This window comes from Penaeus monodon, unplaced genomic scaffold (genome assembly GCF_015228065.2).
Source record: "Penaeus monodon isolate SGIC_2016 unplaced genomic scaffold, NSTDA_Pmon_1 PmonScaffold_2562, whole genome shotgun sequence".
Taxonomy (NCBI): Eukaryota; Metazoa; Arthropoda; class Malacostraca; order Decapoda; family Penaeidae; genus Penaeus; species Penaeus monodon.
This window is the reverse complement of record NW_023655941.1, coordinates 17,501-24,730: the sequence shown is the minus strand read 5'-3', so window position 1 is coordinate 24,730 and position 7,230 is coordinate 17,501. Positions and strand designations below refer to the sequence as shown.

General features: G+C 30.8%; 1 long non-coding RNA gene across 1 annotated transcript; it reads right to left on the bottom strand.

The window, feature by feature from the left end:
- Positions 1 to 423: 423 nt before the first annotated feature.
- Positions 424 to 2,719, bottom strand: LOC119570390. Its single transcript, XR_005228412.1, has 3 exons — positions 2,680 to 2,719; positions 875 to 995; positions 424 to 571 (listed from the first exon to the last, which is right to left on the bottom strand). It is a non-coding gene; the product is annotated as an uncharacterized LOC119570390 (long non-coding RNA).
- Between the last annotated feature and the right edge of the window lie 4,511 nt (positions 2,720 to 7,230).

Below are 7,230 nucleotides of genomic sequence, written 5' to 3'. Positions count from 1 at the left end.
TACTAAAACTACGACCTGTACATGTGGAACTGTGATAATATGCTGTGGGTTTAAGACTGTCAAATTTGTGTCTATGAGCTAAAACTCTTGCTACAAGTTGCCCTTCATTCTCCAGGAGCTGTAGTGAGTGTCGTTCTTACTCCGAGGGGCCCAAAGGATCCAAGATGCTGTGGAAGCAATGGGACATTTAAGAATCTGGCACTGTTTCTCAATTCTGATTATAAAGATATACAAAGACTAACTCATGCAAATTATTTTTTTTCTTTTCTTTTTTTAATATGAATTACAGCACATGTGGATGTAAGAATCACAAAACATAACAAAGAAGCAATAAGAATTTCCTCAGTCCACAGGTTTCCAAAAAGAAAATCATAAAAAATAATACGCACATCACCAAGATGATAAATATACAATTAGCCTCACTTGCAACAAACTGAAGAGCATGTTTCAGATGAGTGTAGAGGAAAGAATCCAACTGAGGTGTACCAGTGACCAGAGGCTGACTTGTGTCTGGTAATGATGGACCTGCAAACACAGCTGCTGCTTCTTTTTTCTTCTTTTCCTCACATGCCTGATGAAAACAAGCCAGACGGGTTTTTACTATGTGATGATCTCTTGCAGGAGAATATCAGTGGGTTTTATTAACAGACATCATCAGATGTTTTATCCAATCTTATCCAAACAGGTTAATAAAGAAAATCACCCCACAGTCTTTAAAATATAAAAATTAAAAAAGGCCATCAAGAAATTTATTGGAGACATTTTTTTATTTTATAAACTAGATTTAGTGTTAATGGTTGACTCTGTAATAGTTTTTCGATTTTTAAAAATATCAAATTACTAAAAACAGTCAGCAAGATGATTTAGAACTTACATCTGGATTATCATCTTCAAAATCATCATCCATCAGCATTAAGGAAGTCGAAGCATTCTAACGCAGATTCAACTGAAAGGCTAATTTCGGAAGTGTTGCTGTCACGTCTGCTTGGGCAATTCTAAAATTTTTTAAGATTAGGGTAAATTCTATTTCATTTATCTAATCGATAATGGCATACGCTAAGGGAAAATGATTTGAGAAAAAGTGTATCTTAAAGAAAGTATCTTTGGCAAAAGTGAGATCCATTTCTGACAACAAATGGTATTAATGTACGAAGTCGGCATAAAAAAAGCACTGTCACTCAGTTATTCAAGTCCCTTTTGGTTTCTCTGGCCCTTTTAAGGGATGTCAAAGCAGGACTGTGCCCTTCAATGGTAAGATAACTAAATTTAACCCAATGCCGCCAGGCATGGCATGTACGTGCATGCCATTCCACTGTGAGTTATTTTATTAATTGTTTTTACACAAAAATGGCTACACTTGTACTAAGTCACCAATGAGCCAATTACAAGTACTGCCTGTCTCACCCATTTACCCTTTTTTCCTTGATTTACAAAAATATTTTTTTTTTTTTTTTTTTTTGCTGTTACTAATGTTTATAATATTAAAACCAATTATAATGTCTATATCAAAAATAACACCATCAATTTTGACAGCTTTAGTAAAAAAAAAAAAAAGTTTTTCACACCAATTCAAGGAAAGGTGAACTCGGGTAAGGTCACAAGGTCTATTAATTGACCCCTTTGTGGCTAAGCACTAGCAGAGCCATCTATGTGCACGGACATTTCAACAAAAAAAAATATAAATGAGCATATCATGTTCCTGGCGGCATTGGGTTAAGATAGTCCAATATCACTGCCACATTCTGAATGGAAGCTGAATGTTTGGTACATAACTTTTACATTCTGAAAATATAACTTTTTAGTTCTATCTACTGAAAAATGGTTTAAAAAATTCTGCACATAGACACTTCAAGAAATTGAAGTAGCTTAAGCTGCCTTATATTCCAAATGATGATGCACCGATGCTGTTAAATTTTGCTTTCTACAGTCTTTCTTCACTTTATAACACTTTGAAAAATACCTGGGTATTCTTCCTCATCTCTTCCTTATATTTCCATGAATCCCTGCCCACTCAATAGTCCAAATAAACCTACTCAGAGCTTCTGTTCACATAAATGTCCTTATTAGCAATAAAGGACTGTAAAAACTGGTTCCCATTTTTTAGCATGAGTAAATTATATGTTGAATATCACATGTTTGTTTATCCATCACTTCTGTGAGATATAAAGTTGAAGTTTGTCAAGTACATACATGGAATAATAAAAAAACGGTACTCTGCTATTATTTCTATCCCGATCATCTAAAAAAATCTTTCTCCCCCAAACTACTGTTAAAAAAATTTCAAAGCATCAGGTCAATTTGGTATAGCTGAAAGGTTCACCAAAAACATGATGGTATAAATACCAAAAGAGGAAGTCAGGTTGCTTAGGTTCTGTTCATGGAGGGATTAGGTTTTATCATCATTCAAGAATGCCTTCCAGTATCACAAATTAAATTTTGTTCTGGATTTCCTAACAGTGTTGCAGGATGTGATACAACCACATCAAACAAAAAACAAAGAATTATTGTCTTATAAACAAGCAAAAGCATGAAGGATAACAAGCACTTTTTAAACACTCAAATGATTCTCAGCCTTCATTATAATAGCTTAACCATGCCATTTTTCTTTCCACTCTCAAAATAAACAGGCATTGCCTTAAATTTTAGCACTAAAAGGATCAAAAAAACCAACTTTCTTACCCTGCACATATCGTCCAGCTCCAAGACAGCCTCCTCCCAAAATATGAAGCTGTGGAAATTTTCCCTGGATGTCTTCTAAGCAAGTCCGCAGTCGACTTACAACTACAAAATCAAAGTGCATATATGTAAAATGGATTATTCTATTCAAGTTTTATGAAAATTATATCAACATATTGTTCAAGTGTTTTGTTACACCTTTAGGAGACCCTTCCAACTGTGACAGACCAATATCTATGTAAATTTTAAGAGTAAGAGGTGGGTGGCCTCATCCCCAAAGCTGCCCATCTCCCCATCTTAACGACTCAGGCTCTGTGCCGAGCGGTCCAGTTGGGGAAAGGGACTGGGACATTGGGGAGAGAGACCAGTGAGTATGAGGACATGTGGGAGAAGGAAACGAGACATCAGATCCATATTAGAGCCTGAGAGATGCGAAACTGTGGAGGCCGAAAAGGAATGATAAGTTGTTAAGTTGTAGGTTTCTTTAAATTTTACTGTCTGACATGCTCAGCAGTATTAAAGAAGTTTCAGGATAAACATATCCCCTACTAGTACATAATAATTAAATGTGAACCTTACAATTTCTGTTTTGCTTATATGTTCAAATATATCTACAAATATATGCTTACCTGTGAGTATCTGGCCCACTGCTCAAAAACGACTCTCCTTCTTCCGTACAAGAGTGAAGTTTCCAGTATTGTCACACTGTGGCTAGTGAATCTCCCCCATCAAATAGTATAGAATCCTGAAAGTACCACAAAATAACTCATCAGTTTCTCTCTTTATAAAATTATAATAATAAAATAATAATAATAATAATAATAATAATAATAATAATAAAAGTGAGTGAGAGAGAGAGAGAGAGAGAGAGAGAGAAAGAAAATACATCACTGTAACTTCTCCAACAATATTTTGACATATTCAGCGAGTTACCGGACTGTCTGTTCTCCTCGAAAGTCCCTGGTAATCAAAAGACAGGACTGTTGCTATCTGTTCTTGTAGAAAAAAGCAGCGTGAGAAGAGAGCGGGCCCTCGATATTCAGACAGAGGACTTGCCCCTGTCTGCTGTTGAGCTACGTGCAGACATACTACCAAACTGCTATCGTGATCACACTCTGGGGGCAAACCACTGTCCTTGCCGGGGGGAACCTACACACAAAGAACATCATTACTCAACATCATTGAATGACATTTTCAGAAAAAACAGTAAATAAACAATAATATTATAATAAGAATTAAGATTTAATACAAATACAACTAAGTGAAGATTTAACATTTAATGTAAATTTCCTTTACATTTGTTTTAGGGTAACAAATCACTTACACTTCCAACAGTGTGTGGAGGTGATGAGCTGAGGGTATGCAAATACTGGTGTTCTGCGCTTATTGCCAGGTGACGTAGCAGACATGCTCGGTGTTCTGACCAAGGTGTCCTCAACTACACCATCAAGTGGGCTGATAATGAAATAGTTTTGCATTAAAATCATGTCTATGAACTGCAGAAGGGCAAAATAATTCATGTGTCTGAGCAATGTGCAAATCTAAGGAAAAAATAATTGCTCATAATCAACTTATAATGCAACTAGTAGGATATTGTATTCACAAAAAAAATATTCCTAGATAAAAATATATACAAGTAATATCTACCCAAAATAATTCTAATGAAGCTAAAAAGATTTTGGCAGAAAACTCTAAATCTAAATATCTGGAACTCTTTTCAGCATTATGAACATTTTTGTAGGAGTGAGTGATGAGGTGATACTGAATTTTGCTGATAAGAATAAATACATAGATGTGATAAAATGGTTGGCATTATAATAAGAGAAAATCAATATCAATCTGCATGTAACAAAACATCACATATATTAGGTATTCACAATAACTAAATGTTTACAATAAACTTCTAGTCCATATGATGATTATTTAAACAACACAAACATTACCCTATAACCTCTAATGCCAACTACAGTAGGGGTATAAAATGCAAAGCATCACACTAATTCTTGAAGAGTTAACTTTTTTTAACTTGTTATATAAATATATATGTGTATATGGATATAAACCATCCCCATATCTTAAGATCTTCCACACTATTGATCAAATATTACCAGATTGTTTAGCAATATGCTGTATTCAACTCTAAAGCAGACAACTTTAAGACCAGTGCATATTGAAAAAAAAAGAAAACTGCCAATATTACTCCCAATCTGACCTATCACCAAGCCTTTGTACTTTCAAAAGCTCAAGCGAAGAAAGAAACTTGGGGGAAAAAAAAGTATCATCAAGTGCCTTTGCCAAGACTTTGACGTCCTGTACTTACTTCCACGTAATAACAATGTTGAGTTTAAGTGAGCCAGAAGGATTAAGGTTGACAGTCATGAGTTGTGGATGTGGTGAGAAGAGTCTTTCGTCTCACACACCTTGTTGCCTATCACAACCGTCTTACCCAAACTCGAACTTCAACTGCCTTTATAAGCAACTGGAATAAACAATTAGTGTGAAAACCATCTTGTGTTTAAGTCTCCCTAATACTGTACATAACCTAAAAATGAAATAAATATGAACAAGCACACCAATTCAAAACAAAAAGAAATGAGAGATGGTCTTCTACCCCGTTATGGGTAATGCTAAACACTATTCAACTACTAAGAAAATATAATTCAAAAATCTAATGTAGTTTTCTAAGTACTACATGTAATAAGAAGCTGAACCATAAATGATAACAATCAATCTAATACAAATCTAGAAAAAAAAAAAAAAAAATTAAAATTATCATTAACTCTAAAAGAAAAGGGGGGGATTGCCCTTTCTTTTTCTCATGTTTTTAATCATGTTTCCCTTCCCCAAGAACCACCATTTCCCCCAAATAAGCCCCTTGATGCAGTCCTTGGTTGTCCCACGTCTGAGATTTGCCCTTTGCACACTCGCCCACGAGATTCCATTTGCGTCCCATGTTTAGTTTTATTCAAAACGTCCCCGGCTAGTCGTGAAAAACCCTTGAATACCTGCAAATAAGAATGCAAGAGGGGCTCTTTTTTGTTATCTTTGAAAGCAATGTATGATTTAGGTATAATAATTAAAATTTTTTTTTTAAAGAAATTTAAAATTTAAAAACTATCATCCCCTTTCATTTCTAATGTTAATGCCCCAAATCAACGCCGATTGGACCCAGCGACAAATGTTTCTTACATTCCCTATCCCCTGAAGTACGTTGCTGAGAAGATGTTTTTCTCCTTCCAAGGTAAAAGGGAAAGCAATGCCAGTTCTGACCGAGTACCAAGAAAGGTCTTATAAATAAAAAAAATTTTTTTAGCCCCTAAAAGTTTTTTAAATAGAGGAAATAGCAACCACTATGAACACAATGTGAAAAATTAATTTTAATTATGATACACATATTCAACATTACCGTGATATTAGTGTTTATATATATAATATATATAATATTATATAATATATATATATTTTATATATATATTAATAAATATATATATATATAATTTTAATTTAATTTTTATATATAATTTTTTTATATATAATATATAAAATATAATTTATATATTATAATTATATATATAAATTATAAATATATAAATAAATATAATAATATATAATAATATATATAATATAAATATAAAAATAAAAAATATTAAATATATATATAATATATTATTAAAATATAAAAAATGTATATAATATATATATAAATATATATTAAAATATATAATAAAAATTTAATATATATAATATATATAATTATATAATTATATTATATTATATAATATATAAATATATATATTAAAAATAATAAATATATAAATATAATATAATATATATATATATATATTTATTATATATATATATATATATCACACACTTATATGTATATGTTATATGATATATATGAATATAATGTATTTTGTATTATATTTATATATGATTAATATATTATAAAATGTTTAATAAAAAATATATATATATATATATATATTATTTATAATATATATATATAATATATATATATAAATATATATATATATATATATTGCAATATATATATGATATAGGAATATATTATAATATTATATATATAAAATATATTATATATATAATATTTTATATAAAATTAATATATAATATATATATAATTTTAAAATATTATATAATAAATATAAAAAAAAAAAAAAAAAAAAAAAAAAAAAAAAATATATATATATATATAATATATATATATATATATATATATATATATATATATATATATATATATATATTTAATTTTATATATATATATATATATATATATATATATATGCATATATGTATACATATGGGGAATCTTACCCCATCACGCAGTTTCTGGTGCAGGTTTGTACTGGTCTTGCAAATCTTCCAGCTTACTCAGGTGGTACTCTATCCTCTTGAGGTAGCGCTCGGCTGCTTTTATTTGCTGTAATTTTTTTAGGGTATAGTCAGTAGTTGATATTCTCTGTTTTAAATTATGCTGAAGTAACAAATTTATACATATTCAAGATAACTAATAGATAATTATATAAA